General features: G+C 35.9%; 1 long non-coding RNA gene across 1 annotated transcript; it reads left to right on the top strand.

Moving 5' to 3' along the window:
- Positions 1-21,058: 21,058 nt before the first annotated feature.
- LOC133517171 (uncharacterized) lies at positions 21,059-22,063 on the top strand. The gene is made up of 2 exons (XR_009799337.1): positions 21,059-21,505; positions 21,904-22,063. It is a non-coding gene; the product is annotated as an uncharacterized LOC133517171 (long non-coding RNA).
- Positions 22,064-24,250: the final 2,187 nt, after the last annotated feature.

The following is a 24,250-nucleotide window of genomic DNA, read 5'->3' as shown; positions in this document are numbered from 1 at the left end:
ACAAACATAACATAACATAAATATCACTAAAAGTTGTTGATTTTATTATACACAGAAATAATGTAGATAATACGATAACAACGCACCTATGTAACTTTTTAAGAAATGTATTACGCTATTCCTGCATGGACTTTATGATATATGTAAGTAGCAAAATCAATAACACGAATAATTCCTTTTTAGCGAAAAATGTCGTTTAGTAAAATAACTGGTTATTATCAAAATGTGAGGGGATTGCGGTCTAAATCTCATGAGTTTTTCTCACAAGTTACGCAGTCACATTATGATTTTATTTGTTTGTCCGAAACGTGGCTCACGGCGGATTTTCACGACAACGAATATTTTGACAACAGATACACTGTTTTTCGATGCGATCGGTCTGCTGTTGATAGTGGTGCAGCGCGGGGGGGCGGGGCGGCGGTGGCCGTGCGAGCAGAGTATCATCCAATCGCCCGGGACTGGCCTGTGCCCGCGCGGGCATATTGTGATTGTGTGTGGGTATCTCTCCCGGTAAGTTTCGAGCGCGGTTCCAGAACCTACTGTAGGCCCGGTGGTGAAAATAAGCAACGATACCTTAATATTGCGTGTATATACAGGATGATTCAGGAGACGTGAGCAGGATCAAGCCTGCATATTCGGTAAATTATCAGCAACTGTTTCGTACCAGTATTTGTGAGATTAACGTTAATTTAATTTTACTGTTAAAAAAAAAGAGTTTTATTTTATTTACGATATTTATGGTCACCCTCTTTGTTTTATCCATAATAAGTGACAAATTGAATGTCATCGGAGTCTGGTTACTTTTATAAAATCGTATCTCACTCAAGTGTGACATTTTATTTTCTTCATAATCAAAGTGCTGTCATAATGGTTAAAGAGGTTTTATCTTTGTTAATTAAGTGTTGTAGGGTGTCCATGATTGTAGATAATTAAATTTGTCCTTAAGAAAAAGTTAAATAACAGATAAAAAGCGTGATTGTTTCATTTAAATATGATGGTGAACGATTCATTAACATTTACTGATTGTGTAGGCTTAGTCCAGCTCACGTCTCATGAATCACCCTGTATATACCTCAAGGACAAGGCTATAAAGAGGCGCTCGCTTCTTTTCTCAATATAGTTAGTGAAATAATCACCGATCGGCCTGATGATTTGTTTCTTTTAACAGGGGATTTTAACATACCAGACGCAAACTGGGCAGCTTCCTCATCACCTGATATGATCCTGACTTCAAGTGGTACTTATGCAACGAATTTACTACAAGATTTTTTGTGTTTTACAGACTTAAAACAATATAATCGTATTTTAAATTGCAACAATCGTATTCTAGATTTAATAATGAGCAATTGTGTTTGTACTGTCGCCGCTTGTGATTGCCCTTTAACTTTTGAAGATATCCACCACAGATCGCTCACAATTGATTTATTGCTAAACTGTACAATGTGCCCAATTAAGTCGGCTCCTGGTTTCGCGTACAGCTTTCATTTAGCAGACTTTAAAAATATGAATATAGAATTGTCTAAGATTAATTGGCCTAATTTGTTTGATACGCATAATTTAGAGGAATGTATTGAATCCTTTTATAAAATTATAAATGATCTTTTTGTCAAGTATGTGCCCCGTCGAAAAATATACACCTCTTCTACAGCTCCCGTTTGGCATAGTAAAGCGTTAAGAAAAATTTTAAACGAAAAACGTAAGTATCACAAATTGTGGAAAACATACAAAAACCCTCTTGATTACCTTCATTTTAAAAACCTACGAAAGCGTGCCGAGAAAATGGAGTCACACTGTTATAAAAGTTATATTGCTTATTCGGAACAAAAAATAAAAACACATCCCGCTTTTTTTTGGACCTATGTTAAATCCGTATTCTCTAAAAATAAATTCCCTCAAACAATGTCTTACAAAGGTACCCCTTCTTCAGACGCTAAACAAATATGTGATTATTTTAACGATTATTTCCACTCTGTTTTTGAGAAATTTACAGATAATATGCCAAATATTAGTAGTAGTTTAAATTCACTCTCGAATCCTCCCATTGATTTAAATTCAATAGATATTACTATTAACCTTGTTCTTAAACATTTAAATTCTGTTAATGTTCATAAAGGCTCTGGTCCTGATGGGGTCCACCCTCTGTTTATAAAAAAATGTTCTAACTCTTTAGCAAAACCCATATGTTATCTATTTAAAAAATCATTAAGTGAGGGCTATGTTCCAAAAATATGGAAACAGGCGTGGATAACCCCCATACCAAAAGGAAAAGTTAGTCATGAGATTGAGATGTACCGACCCATTTCGAAACTATGTCAGTTTAGTAAAATCCTGGAAAAGATAGTAAAATGTCAACTCTTCGAAGTCGTTAAGAATCATATTACCCCCCATCAGCACGGTTTCTTTAAGGGTCGTTCGGTGGACAGTAATTTGTTAATCTTTACAGGCGAAGTTCTTGAAGCAATGGAGAGTGGACACTGTGTAGATGTCGTGTATACCGATTTCGCCAAGGCCTTTGATAAAATTTGTCACAGCACATTGTTATATAAGCTTTGGCGACTCGGTATACATGGAGATCTTTTTCGATGGATTAAATCCTATGTCGAATTTAGAACTCAGGCCGTCGTATTGTCCGGTTATACATCACAGTATAAGGTCGTCACCTCAGGAGTCCCACAGGGATCTCATTTGGGGCCTCTTCTTTTTGTGTTATATATTAATGATATAACCGACTACATTAAGCACTCTAAAGTTTTACTCTACGCGGATGATGCTAAAATTTTTAAAATTATTAAAGATGTTTCTGATTGTGATCTACTACAAGAGGATTTATCTAACTTGGAGAGATACTGTACTGATAATAATATATTTCTGAACAATAAAAAGTGTAGTATTATAACTTTTTCTCGGAAAAAGAAAAATATTGGTCATAATTACACAATTTCCGATAAAGTATTAAATAGGGTAACGCAAATTCGAGATCTAGGTGTAATAATGGATTCTAAGTTATCATTTATTCCTCACATTGAGAATGTAGTTACTAAATCGTTTAAGCAATTAGGTTTTATCCTACGAGTCGGTAAACCATTTAAAAATTCTTTTAGTTATATAACTCTCTATAACAGCTATGTAAGAAGTCGTCTTGAATTCGCGTGTGCTGTTTGGAAGCCATTTCATGCTGTCCATATTAACAGAATCGAAAGGCTCCAAAAGAAGTTTGTAAAAACGTTAGATTTTAGGACTAGACAAAACTACGTTGATTACCACTCCTCATTGCAGTACCATAAAATTCAGTCTCTTCAAGACCGCCGCGACTGCGTAGACTCGGTTTTACTTTATAAAATCTTAAACTCTAAATTGGAGATTCCCTCACTACTTCAACAAATAAATATTAAAGTCCCTCGTGCGCGTCAGCGTAAATGTCGCAAAAAGGAATTATTTGCTGTCCCATTTAGCAGAACTTGTTATGCACGAAATATGTTTATAAGGCGTGCTTGTAGACTTTATAATGAATGCGTAAATCTTTCTAATATTGATGTTTTTCATTGTAATATAGTATCTTTAAAGAAAGCATTTGTTTGTGAAAAAAATAATTAGGTATTTATTTTATTTTATATAATTAAATATAATACCTGTATCAAATATATACCTATATAGTGAATGGCACAATAGTGTATGGCGTATATAATTGTAGTACTTAACTCTGCAGGTATTTAATTTAATTAAGCTTAGAATTTATTATAATTGTTCAGTAACTATATATACATATACAAAACTCAGATGCTATGTAGCAAAAAAAAAAACTGTTTAAAATCTAGCACTCTTATATTTAATTAAGGAAACCGTAGGTCTAGCTTTAAAATGCAACAGTTAATAATACCGCATATTGTAAACGACCGTTTGTTTCTTAATAAAAGAAAAAAAAAAAAAAAAAAAACAACGGAACGTAAAATAAACAGTAAACAGACTACTTATAAAGTAAACCAAAATTATCTGTAAGCATTTCTTACACAGCATTTTTTGGGAATAAATCGATTGGCTAACCCAAGCATGAAAACACTGTATTAAATTTTCGTCCAATCACGTTGTTATCTGATAGACGATGAAAATTCAAATTAAATAAGGAAATATTTGCAGAATCCAAGCTTTTCAATGCTGAACACACTTATTCCATATTTGACAAACATTGTTCTTAATAAAGTATAATGAGGGTGGGTGGTGTGGTGTAGCTATTTATGGAAAGTAATGATAACACGTGTATGAAATGTTAACTACGACGGATGCTCGTAACCTGTGTGAATGTGACTTAAAATGTTCTTTATTATTTAATTTATAATACAAATAGATTATAATAGTGAGTAATTTGTAATATTTACTTATTTTCATTAGTTATAAAATATCCATAACTCTATTTTTAATTACACGCTAAGCTAATCGTTGTGTATTTTTAGTTTTTACAGAGTATTAAGATAACAATCTATGTTCCTCCCGACAATATATTAATACTATGTTACATTATTGTTTTAATTACTGGAAATATTTTATAACTAGTGGCTCTGTGGGCTGTAACCCTCGCAAGCATATCTTAAATCTTATTTTGTATGACTCCGCCACGCCGTTAAGAGAAAATTCTCATCAAATAACTTAACTCTGCAACTTACTGTACTAATGTTATGTGTTTGAACACTAAAAAAAAGCGGCCAAGTGCGAGTCGAACTCGCCCATGAAGGGTTCCGTACCATTTATGACGTATTAAAAAAAACTACTTACTAGATCTCGTTCAAACTAATTTTCGGTGGAAGTTTGCATGGTAATGGATATCATAGAATAGAATAAAATAGAATAGAATAGAATAACATTTATTTGTATAACACAGGTGATACAAAGGGTCTTAATATACAAATATACACTTTGTGTTCTGCCTATGGGCGTACAAATTTGTTCCTTAACTAACTTAAAACTAATTAAATTTAGTTATAAAAGATTATTAAATTATTACTAAATTGGACAATTTTTTTTTTTTTTAGAATTTTCATTCTGTTATTTTAGAAGTTACAGGGGGGGGGACCCATTTTACCAATTTGGAAGTGTCTCTCGCGCAAACTATTCAGTTTAGAAAAAAATGATATTAGAAACCTCAATATCATTTTTAAAGACCTATCCATAGATACCCCACACGTATGGGTTTGATGAAAAAATATTTTTTGAGTTTCAGTTCTAAGTATGGGGAACCACCAAAATTTATTGTTTTTTTTTTTTCTATTTTTGTGTAAAAATATTAATGCGGTTTATAGAATACATCTACTTACCTCCTTTATCATGGATAAATGTTAGTTTATTTAGTTTTAGCTGTGCTTGTAGAGTCTGTGCGGAAAAAGAAGAGTCGTGGAATGTATGGGCCCCAATACATTCCGAGACTCTTCTCTTTCCGAACAAACTCTAGTCAAACTGCTAGATAGTTTAGTTAAGGCTTTGCAATTTAAGTGTCATAAGGGCATTTATGTGTTCGCTTCGGCTCCGCGCACGCCTCTAAAATATCGGGACACCCTTATTACGTGATAGACAAAGACATTAACAAATTAAATTAAATAAAAAATACGTAGAATCGGTCATACATGTTTGATTTCGTTTTTATTAGTGGTTCTGAGGCTGGGTACTTAAATAACTCAACGACTAGTGCACGCTATAAATTGGAGATTAAGTGCACGAGCCACATTCTACCGTAAATCCATATTTATAGTTCCATTTAGAAACGTAAAACTTTAAGTGGAAGGGTTGTGAGAGTCGGAATAACTATAACCGTGGATGCTATTATTACACACGCAGTTCATCATTTAAGATCCCCCAGTCGAATAGGGCTAATGTTGCCTTATCGGTAATAGTTTGATATTTTGTCAGATATTTCTAAACTGGAGGGAAGAAGCAAACCGACAGTTCAATAACTAAACGACATGTCAAAATTGACGTTTCCACTGAATTGACATTTCGATTCCACTGTGATCCCAATAAGATCTATCTACGATATTTCTAACGTCAAAGTAACATTGGTTGCCCGAAACGAGCTGCTTCTGTCAATTATACGAAATACAAACGATATCTAATAGATAACTTATCTAAACCAGAACTTATCGTTATCGTATCTCACTTTTCGAATCGGGCCGAATAATAATATTTATATAACAGAATAGAATGTGCTTGTCTTTTTCTTTTTTAGGGATCCGTACCCAAAGGGTAAAACGGGACCCTATTACTAAGACTCCGCTGTCCGTCCGTCCGTCCATTCGTCTGTCCGTCTATCACCAGGCTGAATATCATGAACCGTGATAGCAAGACAGTTGAAATTTTCACAGATTATGTATTTCTGTTGCCGGTATAACAACAAATATTAAAAATTACGGAACCCTCGGTGGGCGAGTCCGACTCGCACTTGTCCGATTTCAATTTATTTATTTCAATAAGAAGTACTCACAAATTACAATTAATATTTAATAAAATACGACTTCACTTTTACGTAGATACCTACTTGCTCGCATTATTAAATCGCTGAGGGTGAAAACGTTTGATTTAGATGTTTGAAATTTTTGCAGGAATGAAATAAGGTCAATTACGTAAATAAGTTAAAAGGTAGCCGAAAACTGATTCAGTATGAACGCAAAATTGGATTTTAAAACGTTGATGAGCGAAGTGTTTAAGTAGAAAGTTGAAAATCGTATTTGTGCACACGTGTTGGCCCGGAATGCACACATCAACCTGGGCTAATTATTACCATGGTTTCCTTAATAACGGTACCAACCTAATATGCGTATACAACTTTACAAGCCTCAATTAGTTAATTTATGTTCTATTCCTTTCTTACAAAATTATATATCAAACTGACAGATTAAGATGTTATGTTATGTTATGGTATCACAAGCTACGGGCGGACATACAAAACCTACTTAGAACAAATCTATAACCTACAATTAGCACTTATAAAAACAATCGTACCGAATAAAATCAGAGAAAAGTATAAAAATGATAAAAAGGGTCTATTTAAACACTGCAATGTTATTAACGTCTTTTTCCTACTCCTCTACTGTTATCTGTCATTTATGTATTCATTAACACGAATATAAGAACATACATAAAAGATTTCAAGAAAAGTCTATATTGTCTATTCCTCATAAAAGCTCTTGTGCTTTTATAAGCTATAATGTTACTGCGATTAATGGCTACCAACCTAACAAAACCAAAACGAATACAGTTTTAAACTAAGTGCATTGCTGCCAACGTACAAAATATTCATTTGGTTGCATAGTAAAAATAATTACTTCATAAGTCAGAAACACGCATGTGACACCCGTAATATAGCAACACCCATAGACTACGAAGACCGCTTAGCGTTGCTTGTTAGTCTCCGTAGGCTACGGTGGCCAAAATTGAGAAAAAACTGTCCAAAAAATTAATTTAGCAAGTGGCAAGTACCAGGGCCTCATGAGTTACGAGGAGGTGTCGCCGACCGGCCGGCCGCGGCCCGGGGCGGGCCGGGCGCGTAACAAGGTATGCTCGCGCGTCTTGGCTATATACGTTTGCTGTAATTTGTTTACCTAAATTAAGATTTATTTTTGTTGACTCGTAGGAAAAATATTGTATGCAACGTTGTATAAGTAGGTCAAAAAATTCTCGTGGCGTATTCCTTTACAATGTTCGCCTACGCCTTCGGCTCCGGCTCACATTGTAACTCACGCCACTCGCCTTTTTTGACCCTTCTTATACAACTGTTGCATAAAATACTATAATAGGTTTTGCCTGTCCTTAGTATTAGAGGAGTGTGAAATTTTACCCTCATTAGATAAAAACACTCGCTCCAGTAAGTTACGTACTTTAGATTATTTACCTTCATATCCAATACCAAAAAGTAACAATGTATATGGTAAAAGAGTAACCGACTTTCTACTCCCACATATACTAAACACCTTACCTAAGAACTTACTGTATAATCTCATTAACACTGAAGGAAACCATGTCAAATGTATGTCATTACTAAAAAAATACTACCTAAGCCCAGAGTAATGTATATTAGATATAAGTACAGAGATAATGTTTAAAGATAAATTAAGTTTACTGATCACCTGTAAGAGCTGTCGTTGTAAATTGATTCTACTGTCTCGTACATAAGGCCGATATTTAAACGAGAGATACAATAACAGCTTCGACAGGAAAATATAACTAAGTATGTAATAATGGTATTAAGCATACGCGGATCGGTCCGCGCGATCTCGCCAACTATTACATAAACCCTAGAGGTTTTCAATAGTGGCTTTTTGTGTTAAATCTTGTTTCAAAATTAATAGTTAATAATAATAATAATAAAAAAAAGAACCATTAATATTAGGTTCCACCAATCACTGTCTATGATGTTCATAAACTAATAAAACTTTGGTAGAATCCCACCTTTAAGCTTTTCACTAACGGTATTCGCAGTCAGTAAAAATGAACTGTGAGTAAACGCTGCATACGAATTCGCTTTAGAAAAAAAATCTAGAGACTTCGACTGCCATAGGTAGGTACATATTTTAATGTCAAAAACGCAAGTGCGACTGTGAAAAAGGCAGCGTTTATTTTTCAAGGCCAAATTATGAATTCGTTTAGAGCTACCTAAAAAAAACTGCATTCATGATAATTTTAACTTTAGGGAACATTTGTTATTTTATTAATTTATTATAGAACTTAGCCCAGCAACAAGCACTTTTAAATTAGGTATAATTTATACTATCTGATTTTCCTATCTGCGCCATTTGGATCTAACACTCTGTATCTATGTGCCTTCATTATTAGTATGAAAGACTTAGTTTCATCATTGCACTTTTTTTTAAATGGCGGGGGCAAAAGTCACGGTGAATTACTTTTACTTTATACAAAATTAACCTTCCAAAAAAAAAACATTAACTTTGATCGCCTGTCTATAAAACCTATTAGCCAATTACGAGGTAAAAGTCACGCTACTCATTAATCAAAGTCAAAAGAGTCGAGCGGAGGAAAACCATACCTAAGTAAATTTTTAGAGCTCGTAACATGCTAGTTTGGTTTTTCAGAAAAAGAACCTTTCTGTGCTTAAAATAGATTCCAATTTTCTCATTAGACAAAAACTGAGATATGTTTTTGAAGAAGATTTAAATTTGATTCTTGCCTGCGCTTGGCGTAGGGGACACTGACAACTGGCAGGCATTGCAAACATTTTTTAATTTTTTTATAGAAGAAATTTCACGATCTAAGTAATGATGGGGCTACGCAATGTATATTTCACAATAAAAAGAAATATGAAATGGTAGGCAACACCTTTACATTGGTTATTTTATTTCAATAAAACGATACGAAAAATACGATAGACGACACTCCAGGAGGAAGAATTCCATTATTTCATGTTAAGGCGTGGTGTATAGTAAAATGCGCAAGGATTTAATCGTTTTTTCTAGCATGTACAACTTCAGTCCTTGAACGAGGCTTCTGCTTGTCAGAAACACGATGGCTCATCTTTTTTTAGATCGATTATTGCTTTGAAATAGGTTTATTCCCACTAGTTACCACCAAGTTGTTACCAGTGGTAACTAATGGGATTTTTTCCACCTTTTACCACTACTTACCACCAATTCGGTTTGGTGGTCACTACTGGGATTTTTTCTCCCAGTATTCAAATGTTGTTAGAGTTCAATACTAATAAAACAGTACAAATAGTATAGTATAAATACAGCGTGTTTTAATAAATAATTATAAGTCGATTAGTGTTTCAGTAAACTGCCTTAAACGTGATCAAAAATATTAAACAAGTGCATAAAAAATAATTAAAAAGTAATTAACTTTTTGATAAAATTATAATTTAAAATAGAATGTATATATCCAAAAGAATATTAAAATTCACTTACATAGAGAAATACAACTGGTAGTAGTATACCTTATTAAGTAGAGTATACATTATTTACATAGTGCACGAATAGCATAAAATATATTCTAATACAAAACAACTTATTTATTTTTGTCAGAAAAAAAATGGTACGTACGGGCGAACAGGCTTTTCAACATGTCCGCCGAGCTAGCCCAGCAGTTGGCGATAACAGTCATACAACATGCAATGGCATGGCGTTATAATACGTGTTAACTTTTAATCGCTACGCGCCGATAGCAATTCAATCAATGTTGTTTGTTAATTTTTTTACGTATAATAATAATTTTATGTTGTTTTATTTGGAATTATTACATTACATTAATTCTTAAATTATATGTTTTTTTCTTTTTGCCATCAACCTCGAAAGCATGTGACATTTATCTTATTAATTGTAAATTGAATTAATTGTGACGTTATCTATGAAACCTGGGTCTTTTATCGAGGGCGCTTACGCCACACTGCGTAGCGCAGAGTTGTATGTATATAGGAGCATTGTTGATAATGGCGTAAGCACCATCGACAATTAAAGTCCCTTTCACTAAATAACGTCACAATTATACGAACGAAGAAACAAATCAGTCAAAGACCGATTTTTTTTATCATTTTTATGGCAGTTTACTGAAACAGTATAATCAACTTAACCAATAACTAATTAACTTATAATTAATTCGACTTTTAATTATTTATTGATTAAAGCACTCTATATTTATACTGTTGTTATTAGTATTGAACGCTAACCAAATTTTTCCACACACTAGTTACCACCAAACCATGTTGGTGGTAACTAGTGGGATTTTTTTTCCCAGTAGTTACCATTGCTAAAAGGTAGGAAAAAATTCCCAGTAGTTACCACTGGTAACAACTTGGTGGTAACTAGTGGGAATAACCCTGAAAATATGCTTAAAATTGTTTTTCTTGAACTATGACGAATATTATAATGAAACTTACATCATTCGATGGCTTTTAAGTAACTGTAAGATTTTGCTAAACCTTTTACCGATATGTTAATTATTTCATTCAAAATTATGAATTCAACATTATGTCCACTAAACATTACCTTGCTCGGCAACACCGTCAGTAAGCCCATGACCACTGTCAGCGTCGGACCTGTGCTAATTTGGCGGACGTTTCATAAAATGGATAATCATACTATAAATAAATATATTATATACACAATGTTTTTCATCACACTTACGAAGAAAACCTAAACTTTAAGCTAAATAATTCTTAAATACTGTGACATTTCATACATCCGTCCGTCATAAATTATCATTTTTATGAAGTTTTACACACACACCCATCCGGCATTCAGCAATGATTAAAAGTTGTCTAATGGTATATTGGTAACCAAGGGATGAAATGGCGTCTTGCACCCGAGTTAAACACTCTACTTTTCACTTCGAATACAAGGATAGTAAAATACACGTGCATTTAAAAAAACAAAGTTATGATGGCGTTTTTGAAGTAAAAAGTACATTGAGAAATTTGGCTGTCCCCCGGGTCCAAAAAAAATTCTTTCACTTTCTACTTGTTATTTGGGAAGATGAGTGATAAAGCTTGATCCCAGAAGTGTTTGGCATTCAAAATATTTCCGGAAAAGATCCCGGTACTAAACCCCCCCGGACGGATGGCGTCGGAATAAGGACGTAGGCATGCTGCGGGCGCGGCGCACGGGGCGCCTGCTTGTTATACCTACCTTCACCCCCTCGTAAACCTACGATTCGTCTACAAGAACGTCTTAACTTTTCCATTAAAAATAACAAAAAGTTTGAGGTTGCCTGCCTACGAAGCGCTGACTGTAAAATGATACATTACGCGGGTGACGCACAGGTGCGGGTGCGGCACAGGTGCTCAAAGTTTTCCAAAGCGACATTCTATATCTATATTAAGTATAGCTTTGTTCAAAAAATAACAAGGTGGTTTGTTCTGGTCTGAGCATGTCGTAAAGACTAAAGAACTAAAAAGCATTTAACTCCTGAGTACCGCTATGTATTTGAATTACGTATTGAAGTTTTACGTATATCGGCTCGATTCGAAGAATGAATTACGATAAGGATAAGTTCTGCGGTGGAAGCATGGTTCCATTTTTATCACTTGTCACTATTCCCGTCACTTTCGCACTCACATACTTGTTAGAACGTGACAGGCATGGTGACAAATGATAAAGAGCCGACCATCTTAGCCCTACTGGTTTAGATAAGTTCTCATTTATATATCGTTTGTATGTCGTATGATTGACAGAAGCAACTCGATTCGGGCAACCAATGTCACTTTGACTTTAGAAATATCGTAGATAGATCATATTTTGATCACAGCGGAATCGAAGTAAACGTCAATTTTGACATGTCGTTTAGTTATCCATCTTATAAAGATATTTCCAAGATCTTAAACGTGTCTTAATCATTCTTCGAATTGGGCCGTATGAAGTATCTGAAGCAAAAGGAAAAATTGTTTTACCAAAAACGTCATTCTCGTAAGAGAAAATAACACTACAACAATACCTATTAGGTAGTGATACTAGTGATGGCTGTGCAGCAGAAAAATAATTTAATAACACGGTTTTCTAAGGGCCGCATATAATACAATATTTATTTATTTATTTATACATTATTGCACAATACATGAAGGAACAAATGACAAAAAAATATCTTTGAGCCATAGCGTAAAGTAACAGTTTAGGTTTTTACACAAAATATTCTAAATTATTGACTAATATGATGAAATATTAACACACAATTGAAGAAAAACTTATAATGAACTGTATAAATTGGCTTTTTACACTTTTTATGCTGTTAATTTGATATAATATCGTTACGAAAATTTCGCCTGTGAAATGAGTATTTTCCTGAGTTTTTTGGCCCTGAAACATTATAAACCGGCACACAACATGACAATATCTTCACTATATATTCTTCTGTTTGATTCTCTTATATTTTTCACGTCAAAAAATACGGCAATATGATCTTGGCCGACTCGGCCGACTTCGAACTCAAAAATGGTTACGTTTTCTCATTATGTAGTCTGCCTCTTTCGCACTCATGGCTTGTTCATATACGTGATGGCTTCCCTTTCGCACACTTCATCTGTCTGTCAATGTCAAGCGAATCGTTTGACATGTCTCTGTCCGGAATGGAATTATAGAAATCGCCACCATCTTTAATAAGTTAATAACGTAAACTATTTTCCTAGTGTCCCCCCCCCCCTGGAAGCTTGCATGGTCATTTCAATTATGATCTCTTTATTTATTTTCCTTCATAAGTTAGGTTGTTTATAAGATGAATATAAAAGTAAAATACAAAGACACGTACAAAAAATAATACAAAATATATCAGGACTAAATACATATACCAGGACCCAAGCTGCCGGCCGCAGAGAGAGGAATCGCCACGCCACATTAATTGTACGTGCCGCCATGTCCAAGCTTACCGCCTTCTGCATCTAACGACCCTTGATCCAGCCACCTAGCGAGAGTCTCTAGTTGTTGGTTGAGACTCTTCGCTATGAGACCGTTTTCGCTGACAGTCATGTCGTCGGAGTATTGATCGAATCAACATCCCACGTGGCGGTTATCTTGTGAGATAAGTGTGATTATTCTTATTTAGTAATTAGAAGAATAATGTATTATGAATAATTATTCTATAAATAATATCAGAAATCACAGGAGACCGTCGATTTCGTTAAGCACTTGGGCCCAGAATAAACTGGAGCGTATTTGATTGAAACTGACCTTTTAAAAATCGTCATAATCCACTACTATTTTTTTTGATATACTACGTCAGTGGCAAACAAGCATACGGCCCGCCTGATGGTAAGCAGTCTCCGTAGCCTTTGTACACCTGCAACTCCAGAGGAGTTACATGCGCGTTGCCGATCCTAGCGTAATTACGATGGTAAATACGGAATTACGAAATAAAATGGAAATATTGAGAAATCCTGCAATGAAAACATGAAACTGACAAGAAAAACATTTAAAAACATATGCATTGACTCAAAAAGATTTTAAAGAAATCCTTATTTATTTCAAAACCAGTTCCTCTAGCCAAGATAAATCATTTATAGTTTCAGGATTTTCTACACAGCACAGAACTTCACCCTTATAAATCTCAATTCTCTTGTCGGCGAGTCAACAATGACACATATTCTTAATATTGAACTTGGCTTTTATTTCAAATGTATGTTTTGTTGGGACATCATTACTTTTTGTACAGAAATTACCAGTATACATCATGAAAAGCAGTTATTCCCAAGCTGAAAAGGAAACCCTTGCTAACGCGCGCGGTCAATTGTCATACAATTTCAGTTTTCCGATTTTTCCTTTGTACATGCCTAATAGATGCCAAATTTCATGTTTCTAGGTCACCTGGAAGTTAGGCTAGGTTAGTCTACAATCGCGTTCCCGAAACCCCGTCCACAAAGCGCGTGGCGGAACACCCCAGGGGGTTTAGTCCGTGGGAGTCGGACATACCCACTCGGCTTCTCCCGTGCCAGTGGGATCCATAACGGATTCCCCCTGGGTCAAAAAAAAATTTTTTATAGGTTTTGCCGAATAGACACGGCGCTACACACGTTAGCGGTATGCCCAGCGTGAGCGGAGCAGCGGGCCGCACTCGTGGCCATAGTGGGGAGCGACCTTTCCTTGCCAGCGGTGGTGAAAGCCATGCTTGGTCGGGAGAGGCCATGGGTGGCTGCGGTCTCCTTCTGCGAGGACGTGATGGCGCAGAAGGAGGCGGCGGAGCGCGGCAGGGAGGAAGATCCGGCCTCCCAGCCAATGCGCCGCAAACGTGTCGGGCGAAGGCGGTTGGCATACGACCGCCGATTACCCCCATAAGGGTTCCTGTGGGCGGCAGGCTCGGGGACGTCTGCCGCCTACACAAGGGTCCCTGCGCAGGCGGGCGCGATGCATGATCAATGCGCCCACTGAGGTGGAGGGGTGATATATATTCCCCCACGAGTCGAGTCCGAGTCCGGATGGCCGCTGGCGAGGTTGCGGAAGAGTACTTCGGCGTTCCTGGGACCTCGCCCTATAGCACTGAGGCGGCAACAGAGGGGTTTTAGTGGGTAAACCATGGGTCTCATCAGCCTATATGGGAGTCCCACATAACCATCCCAGGCCCGTCCCCGCGTCTGGGTGGTATGCGAAACGCATTTCCCCTCTAAAAAAAAGGCTTTTGATAGGTTTTGGTCTATAAGTCAGTTAGTCACAAAAATGCCAGTTATTAAACGTTAATTTATCCATAACTGTCTGAACTACGTTTATCAAATTTTGTATTCTAGACAAGCTAAGGGGCTTGAATGAATGTGCTAAATTGCATGTATGTTAAATAGGTTTCAAGTTGCGAAGGGGTCAAAAGTAGCTCGAAATGGTTCATGTAATATTACACACGGTTGCGTCGCCAGTTCCTTTTTCTTTGAACTTTTGATGCGATGGGCCCAAAACCGATGATCTCCTTTGCCTTGATTAAATCTGAATCTGGCGTAAGGGCCTACGCTAGCTGACGCGGGTGCACGAAGCGGACGAGCGGGTTAACGAAAAATAGTATGAGCAACGCTAACTGAAGCGGACGCGTGCGGCGGAATTCACCTACAAATAGCACCCGCGTGCGTGCGCACGCGGCGGGCGTTCTAAGTAATACTAAAATAAAAATTTAGAGAGGTCTGACTATGCCTACCAGTTTGCGAACAAATGTGCATTAAAAAAAAGCATTTTTAAAATGTCCACTAGAAACTGCACACCGGAATTGAATAAATGAGATCAAGAGCCGTTTCACGAAGGCTTATAACTTGAATAGCAAATATATATTTGTCTAATGTATGGAGTTAAAAAGAGACTTTCGCTTTAACTACACGCTTTCGTGAAATGTGTCCATGTCACCGATGGCAATTGGACGTAGGTAGTTAATTTACGGAACAGGATCCTACCCACAAAAAACTGTCAATAAAATTTGAACTTTTGTCCAAAAAAAAACATTAATTTAAATAACAAAATTTTGAGTATGGACCCTTTTCGCTAAACTATGTCCAATACTCGTGTCATCATGATACAAAGATTTTTGAAGTAAATTTCAAGAAAGAATTTTGGAGAAGGAATTTTGTCTTTAACATTAGATGGCGTTTTCGTGCGGAAATGGCATTAGGTAAGTTTAAGTTTGTATTTTGGCAAAGGACTCAACATAAAAAGAAGTTAAGAGTCCCCGGCCCCCGAATTTCACCTTCCCATACAAACGGAGGTTCGTTTTCATTTTAAAACTACGTTATGCTACGGCTGAAATTAGTTTATATTGCTCCACCTTATAAATCAAACGAAATAGAGCAAAAACAAGTTTTGTATGAAAATCTTAAATTCGTTGTATTTTTAACTATGGTATCTGAAGCTACATTAACGAATTACAAGCATAGATATACTTTATCCTGTTGAAAGTACAAAGTTTCAGAGCACTCTAACTATTCGTTTTAAAATGAGAGTGTAACTACGTTTGTATGGAGAACCGAGCTTGCTGGGGACCATTATTTATACTTCAACATCGACTTTTATCAAGCTTTCATTGTGTGCTCGTGTAAGTTTTTAGCAATGACATTTAGTGGCATCGCCTCGAAAGTTGAAGTAATGACCTTGGCCTACTTTGCATTTTAGGAGTTTTTTTTATTTTATAAAAGTTAGACAGAGTTTCGATTCAATCTATTTAGCTTGTATCAATACCGATGCTATAGGTAGTACACGTGCCTATTTGGTTAATAATAGCGCAAATAACTTTAACCTATACTACAATACATTACAATTTACGATATCTGTGACATTTTATTATTGAATTCTGCAAACAACGACAGCCAACAAACAAAAAATAAATTACTCCACATATCAACTCACTAATGAATCTGTCACCAAGCTTATCGATGCCCTCGATCCTTACATTCCTTACCCTTTGTGACTCCTCGTCAATCAAAATGACGGAAGATTTTACACCTTACTGTTTTAGAGATAGAGCTGTGAAATAGAGTATTGTAACATCGAAGAGACATTTTGATAGCAAAGTAGACAATTAACTCATGTTAAAATTGTTTGAAATAAAAAAAAAACTATTCTTACCTTAAATAAAAAATTACAAATTTCAAGGTCAAGGCTTAAGCTAGGTCGATTTTTTTTGTAAACTTTAAGGACCAGAAAATTTACGTATTTATGGTGTATACATTATTATTTAATGGGACTTAATTGCGTTAGTGTAATTATGTTTTAAAATTACTTCCGATTTCTTATTATGTGTACAAATCTTGAAAGATAATACGCCAACTTCATAGAATGAATAACTTTCAACTTGGTAAACTCTAGGTACATACATAAGTCCAATTACCGTTATCTTTCATTTCATCTAAGCAATCAAAATGTTAAGTATTAAAGTCGTTAAACATTTAAACATTGACAGAATACTCTCCATTTTGTGAATCACTAGGCGTTATATTTGTAACTTTTATTATAAATTACGAGCATATAAATTAATTTTGATCAAAACATTTCAACAGTGAATGTATGAACGAAACATGGCCCTTGTAACAGAAATAGAGACGGAACAACTCTCATTCGCTCATTCATCAAATATTAAGCTTCGCTGAACGCAAATAGTACATCCGTCATTGCTAAATGATTCTGGTTCAGTTACGGATTACAGTACAATTATGAGATGCTTGAGAATATAGCTGTAACATGTTTCAGCTGCTTAAGATAATGACAAAAATATTAAGTCACTTATACAATGTAGACAATAATATTAACTAAGTAGTTACAAAAGTTTTCATTTTCTAAATAATAGTAAAAACTACAGTAAAACTAGTTTAAGAAAAGGTTTTGAAGGGGCCGCGCCAAAAATGCGCCTTAAGCGAGAAATCGTATAGTTAGTGCTTCTGGGCATTTTCCGCAAATCGACAACCATTGTGCCTATTTTGCGTGAAACGAGGTAGCGCTACACTAACTACCCCAGCTCCTCCACGAAGTCTAGCAAAGTTTTCAGGTTGCTAACTGCCTCTCCTAGTGTGCACAGAGTCCCTAGGTATTTGTTCCTGTATACTTATACCTGTTTGCAGTCTAGGAGAATATGTTTTGTTGTTTCTTCTTCTTCCATGCACGCTCTGCACATGGGGTTGTCTGTTTTACCCATATTGTGTAGGTGTTTGTTAAGTGTGTTATGTCCTGTAATCAATCCTACTATTTTACGTAGTTGGTGTCTGTGTTTTCAGTAGTATTTTGATGAGCTTGTGGTTCAGTTCCGGTAAAATATCCTTGGTCTGCCTGCATGTGTCCATTTCATTCCAGTATTAAAATGGGTAGAGCTAATGATTTTGAGATTTTAAGTGAAAACACATAAAATTTACTGGAAAACGTTGAACTTTTACATTTTTGAGAAATGCAGAAAAACCTTGCATTTTCGAAGTATTTACGATATTTTTGTAAAATAGACCACCCTACTCGTACATTATAGCGAAATAGTGCTATCAATGATGAAGTTGAATTCCAATAATAACTACCTACCTCACGTACAAGATTCACATTTGCCAGTTAATTTCTACGACACTAACTGCTATCAAAGAAAGTATAAATTGCAGCTAACGTAACTTAGTCAAAGCTTGTTTCCAAGAGCTACGGCTTATACTGAAACAAGTAGAATATGTACCTACACTACTTACCTTCATCAGTCGGTCTGTGATTCGGACTACTCCAAATTGGCAAGTCAGCAACGGGCAAATCGAGTGGACTAATTAAAGAACACCTTTTTACGCAATTATTATCTTTACTTATGACGTTATGACACTTTGCAAGTAAAATTCAGTAAAACCCGCGTATATAAAAAGATTCTGAATGCCAGGCCAAATACGCGTTTTAAGCAGGAAAGCATTTACTATCAAACTGATTTGTTGATGGAGCCTGAAGGTGGATAGCTGAATAATGGACTCTTTGATAGCTACTATTGAACCCTCAGTTGGGGTTATATTATTCGTTTTATAACAAGTGCAATACTTTGTGGAACGTAATCGTAGGCATGTGTGGCCACTCACTGCTCTGCTAGCCATACATATGAGTTTTATGAAATACGAGTAGTCTGGTTTTTAGGGTTCCGTAGCCAAATGGCAAAAAACGGAGCCCTTATAGATTCGTCATGTCCGTCTGTCTGTCCGATTCTGTCACAGCCACTTTTGTCCGAAACTATAAGAGCTGTACTGTTCAAACTTAGTAAGTGGATGTATTCTATGAACCGCATTAAGATTTTCACACAAAAATAGAAAAAAAAACAATAAATTTTGGGGGTTCCCCATACTTAGAACTGAAACTCAAAAAATCTTTTTTCATCAAACCCATACGTATGGGGTATCTATGGATAGGTCTTCAAAAATGATATTGAGGTTTCTAATATATTTTTTTTCTAAAATAAATAGTTTGCGCGAGAGACACTTCCAAAGTGGTAAAATGTGTGTCCCCCCCCCCCCGTAACTTCTAAAATAACAGAATGAAAAATCTAAAAAAAATATATGATATACATTACGATGCAAACTTCCACCGAAAATTGGTTTGAACGAGATCTAGTGAGTAGTTTTTTTTTAATACGTCATAAAATTAAAAAAAAAATTTTGTTTTTCGTCAAACCCATACGTGTGGGGTATCTATGGATAGGTCTTCAAAAATGATATTTAGGTTCCTAATATCATTTTTTTCTAAACTGAATAGTTTGCGCGAGAGACACTACCAAAGTGGTAAAATGTGTGTCCAAAGTGGTAAAATGTTGAACGAGATCTAGTAAGTAGTTTTTTTTAATACGTCATAAAGGAACCCTTCATGGGCGAGTCCGACTCGCACTTGGCCGCTTTTACTAACATGTAATCGTTGAACCCGTCAAATGAGATCCGAATATAAAAGTTTAGTTTTGCCGATGAATAAACGGTTCATTCATAGTCATAGTCTAACCCTTAAATGGCATGTAGGTAAATAATTTGCAGAGGAGTGACCACATACAGACTTGTCTAAATCCCAAACGGGCAGAGGTAAGCTTTTAGAGCGAATATTCTACCAAAAATAATAACTGTGATAAATTGTAATTAAGCATTATTTTCTATAAAACCAAAAAATTACATCACATATTTAGCATATATTGTTTTTTTTTCAGTATAACAGCAGTTTTTAGCGGGAGAAACGCATTAAAAATGATCAGTCAGGAAAAGTTCAAGTGGGACTAAATTATTAGTCAGTGTCAAGGTGTTGGGAGCTAACTATACAAAAAACATTGTACAATTAGTACACGACAGTGTACGGTTATTTATTAGCTCTTGTAAAGCGATAGCTGGAGTTTACAATGGGCCACGTGGGTAACCTGGCGTTGGCTCCAGAATTGTGGTTAAACTCGTAGGTATCAAGATTAATTCTTCATCATCCGCACATTTCCACATTAGTTTACTGCATAATAAGCTACATACCCGATGTCACCAAGATGGCGGTCGAAGAAATTTGTTTTGACACATTCATTTTTTGTGTGTTCGAAAATCGGTCACTATACCGGGTGTGGTCTGTAACACGAGCAAAAAATTAAAGTGTAGGCTGTACTCCTCAAACTAACCAACATTTGTTCAACGACTTTTAAAAATGATGAAGTGTTTAAACTTCCTATTTTTCAATCAAAATAAATATTACCTTCAATGTACACTGTCATCAGTGTAATTGACGTTGCTTGTCACGCTTTAAACATAACAAAATTCGCAATACATTGCGTCTTAGAATAAACTTTAAAACGTTCTAAAAATCAATACACAAGTTATTTTTAAAAGTTGCTGAGCAAATGTTGTTTAGTTTGAGGAGTACAGCCTACAGTTTAATTTTTTTCTCGTGTTACAGGCCACACCCGGTATATGTAGACTAATCGTAAAAATCATTTGTAAATCATGGGTACAGTCGGTAATAAGATGGTTTTTTTAATGTATATTTGGATCATAAATTCATAATTACTGCTTTGGAGTATACATTTTTTTAAAGAAATGCAATTGAGCTTTCAATGGAAAATGTTATTTGGAATATGCAATTGATACTGTAGATGTTGTTTGGACAAGTCTCGTAACGTAATACGACGCATGTAACCATCTGAAAATTTAAATAACCTAACTAATTCTTCATAAAGGTGACAGTCCATTTCCAACTGCAGCTGCACTACCGTTGCGACATTACTGGTGCGACATTACTGCAGCGGCCGACTGCTGCTGCTTGCGGCGTGCAGTCGCGGCAGCGTTCGTCAGTTGACTGTCAATGTCAATGAGTTATGAATAATGTCACTGTCAGACGTATAAATAAAATTACTGATTTACTTATTTGTATATTTTACGAGAAGAAGTAAGTGACGATAATGCTACATTGTATACGAAAATGAAGAATAGATTTGCCTTTCTACAAGAATCACAGTCAGTCCAAGGCAGTTACGCAATATTATTAAAAACCAGATATTGAATTGTCATCGTTTGTATGCCGATTAAATAAATAGCAATTTAACTTCAAATCGAAGAAATACAACCAAATTACTCGAATGAAATTAATGCAGAGGAGCAAATATTTCTTAACTTAAGGTAAGTTAACATTTTGAAATTATCTTCCCCATCCTCTTGACTAAATGCGTGACCACCGCGCACACAGCAACCCGACGAGAGCGGGACTCATGTTGCTCGTGATGGATACGGTGTACGCTGGTTTGCAAAGAGATTCGTGGGTTTCGGAGATGGCAATGCGACACGTAAGAATAAATTCTCCAATGTAGACGTTCAGTGTTAGTAAAATATTACACATTTATCTTTCCGAGTTTTCATATTAAGCCAATTTTACTTTCTTTAGGTACCTAACAGTGAAAAATAAATGAATAAATTGCTTTGTAAGAGCTATAATTGCGCAATTTACACTTAATATTGTCCAGTGTCCTATTTCAAACTGAAGCACAAATTTAAATCTTATAATGGCTCTTGTGTTGCAGGTGTCCATAGGCGACGGCACTCGTGGTCGGGGCAGATACAGTGTATGACTAGACCTTATAAAACTTGACGGGCGAGACAAGAAATCCTTTATGAAGAAAGCTATTTACGTCAGCCAAGGGGCTGATAGAAAGAATTTTGAATAAATTAATCGGAATAATACATATTTTCCTCGTGTTGAAGTGATGAAAAAATTTCGTGTTGCACTCTGTAGCAAAGTTTATTTAACTCTCATTCCTTGAATCCCCGCAACTGTCAATAAAATTTTACTTTTAAAACCGTTGTCACTTCTCTCGTGGTTCAATTTTGTAATCTTTCTTATGATTGAGTATCCATATGCTACCATGTGTTAAACAACAACTTTGCCATTTATAATACATGGTAATACAACTTACTGATTCCTCCTTTAGCTCAGGAATGGCTTTGCTATGACAAAGTGAAAAAGTGTCACCATAAACGAGTTAAACGATATTATACACCGTGGGCTGGTAAAACTTGATAATTTTTAAATTTGTATTCTTAATCGCATTTAGAGACCAAATTATCATACAAAGTTTTCTGAAATCGGTCTTCTTTTAGAGAAAACGCCTTTTTGGCTGGGGCGCTGTCTCTATGTGACTTGGTTTAGTTAGACATACCTTCTGACAAACATTACTGAACTAAAAAGAACACTCGCAATTTTGATCTATAGATGAATTAAGAAAACTTTACTTCTTCGTTGTGGTGTTTTTTTTTCGCCAAGATGTAAAAAGAAATAACGTGTTGTGTGCAGAAAATTTCTTTTTTATCGGCTAAAAGAAAAAAGAACATTTTTTTGCCGAATTTGACTAAACATTTTTTTGCTCCTCAGGAATGCGTGCTTAAAATCTGCCAGGTTTTACCAACCCACGATGTATATAATATGATATTACGACACTTTCACATTTTATCACGCCAAATTCACTGTGCCACGGTATGGTCAGCGAGCATTCAGTAATTAATCCTGTTAAATGCGAGAATCACTTAAACTTTTTTTCGGTCGGTGGCAAACAAGTATACGCGCCGCCTGGTGGCAAGCAGTCACCGTAACCTAAGCACGCCTCCAACTCCAGAAGTGATACATGCGCGTTGCCGACCCTTTAAAAGCCTGTACACTTCTTTTTTGAAGAACCCATACTGTAGACCCTCGGCAGGGAGCTCAAACTACAGTCGGAGCGCCCGGGGGAGGAAATTCCTCAAAAGCCGCACAATGCGCGACCATTGTGGCCAGTAAAAAAATTGATCTACTATTATGGTTTCGTAGTATCCTAACACAAATACAGAAGATACAGAGTAAGCTATTTCATTCGAAACATTTTCTACTTTAATTCCGAAATCTATGGATAAGTCAGAGAGAAAGAGGAGAGAGAGGAAATTGCATACGACCACCCCGTTCAGTCTTAGAATCATCAAAGAAATATTATATTGTCACATTTGTATGCTGTGTGTACATGATTGTATGATGAATAACAGTTATTATACCTACATCGATCTTTTTCTAACATATAAGTGCGTCCTGTAATTTAGAAGTACATAGTAGTAGTAAAACTCTTAATTGTACAAAAATGAAAACAAAACAGGAAAAAAACACTCATCATTAGTACAAATGCGAACTAGTTTTCCAGTATTTTCACTATCAGTCACGTAAATAATTTATATATACATACATACATAGCTCCTATCTACTTATTGCCTACCATGAAAATCTTAATTTGAAAATCGTATATTTGCCTCTCTATCGCTCTTGCCCTTTCGGGCTTACAGCTGACCTCGGAAAAGTACGAAAAAATGAAAGCACAGTTTATTTAATGAATTGATCAGGAAACATTAAAAAAAAAAAACAATAAGAGCCACGCCAGGATACAGAGGGACTACCGTGAAACACAGAAACTATCGGGGTTGTTTATCCGCGGGTGTAATAAACTCCTTAGAATGTAGTGGTTATATCCTCTTAGCTTAGAGCTACTAATATCTGTGACCAAAGACATTTCTGTACAGGTGAAAGATTTGACGTGCGGCACGCAGCTGCAGTTGCGCTCCAAACACTAAAAATCGCCATGCTACGTGCAGTCGGTCTTGTCATCATTTTACTATGGAATTTGACAATAACACTGACGCATTCAGGCTGCTGCAGTAATGTCGGAGCAGTAGTGCAGCTGCGGTCGGAAATACGTTAAAATTACCATATTACGTGCAGTCGGGTCCGTCATTGATTTTACTATGGAAATTGACAATAACACCGACGCGTTCAGGCCGCTGCAGTAATGTCGGAGCAGTAGTGCAGCTGCGGTCAGAAATGGACTGTCACCTTAAGGCGTTAAATAAACCAAT

This window comes from Cydia pomonella, chromosome 4 (genome assembly GCF_033807575.1).
Source record: "Cydia pomonella isolate Wapato2018A chromosome 4, ilCydPomo1, whole genome shotgun sequence".
NCBI classification, from domain to species: Eukaryota; Metazoa; Arthropoda; class Insecta; order Lepidoptera; family Tortricidae; genus Cydia; species Cydia pomonella.
The sequence above is the reverse complement of the archived record's forward strand: the minus strand, read 5'-3'. Positions and strand labels throughout refer to the sequence as shown.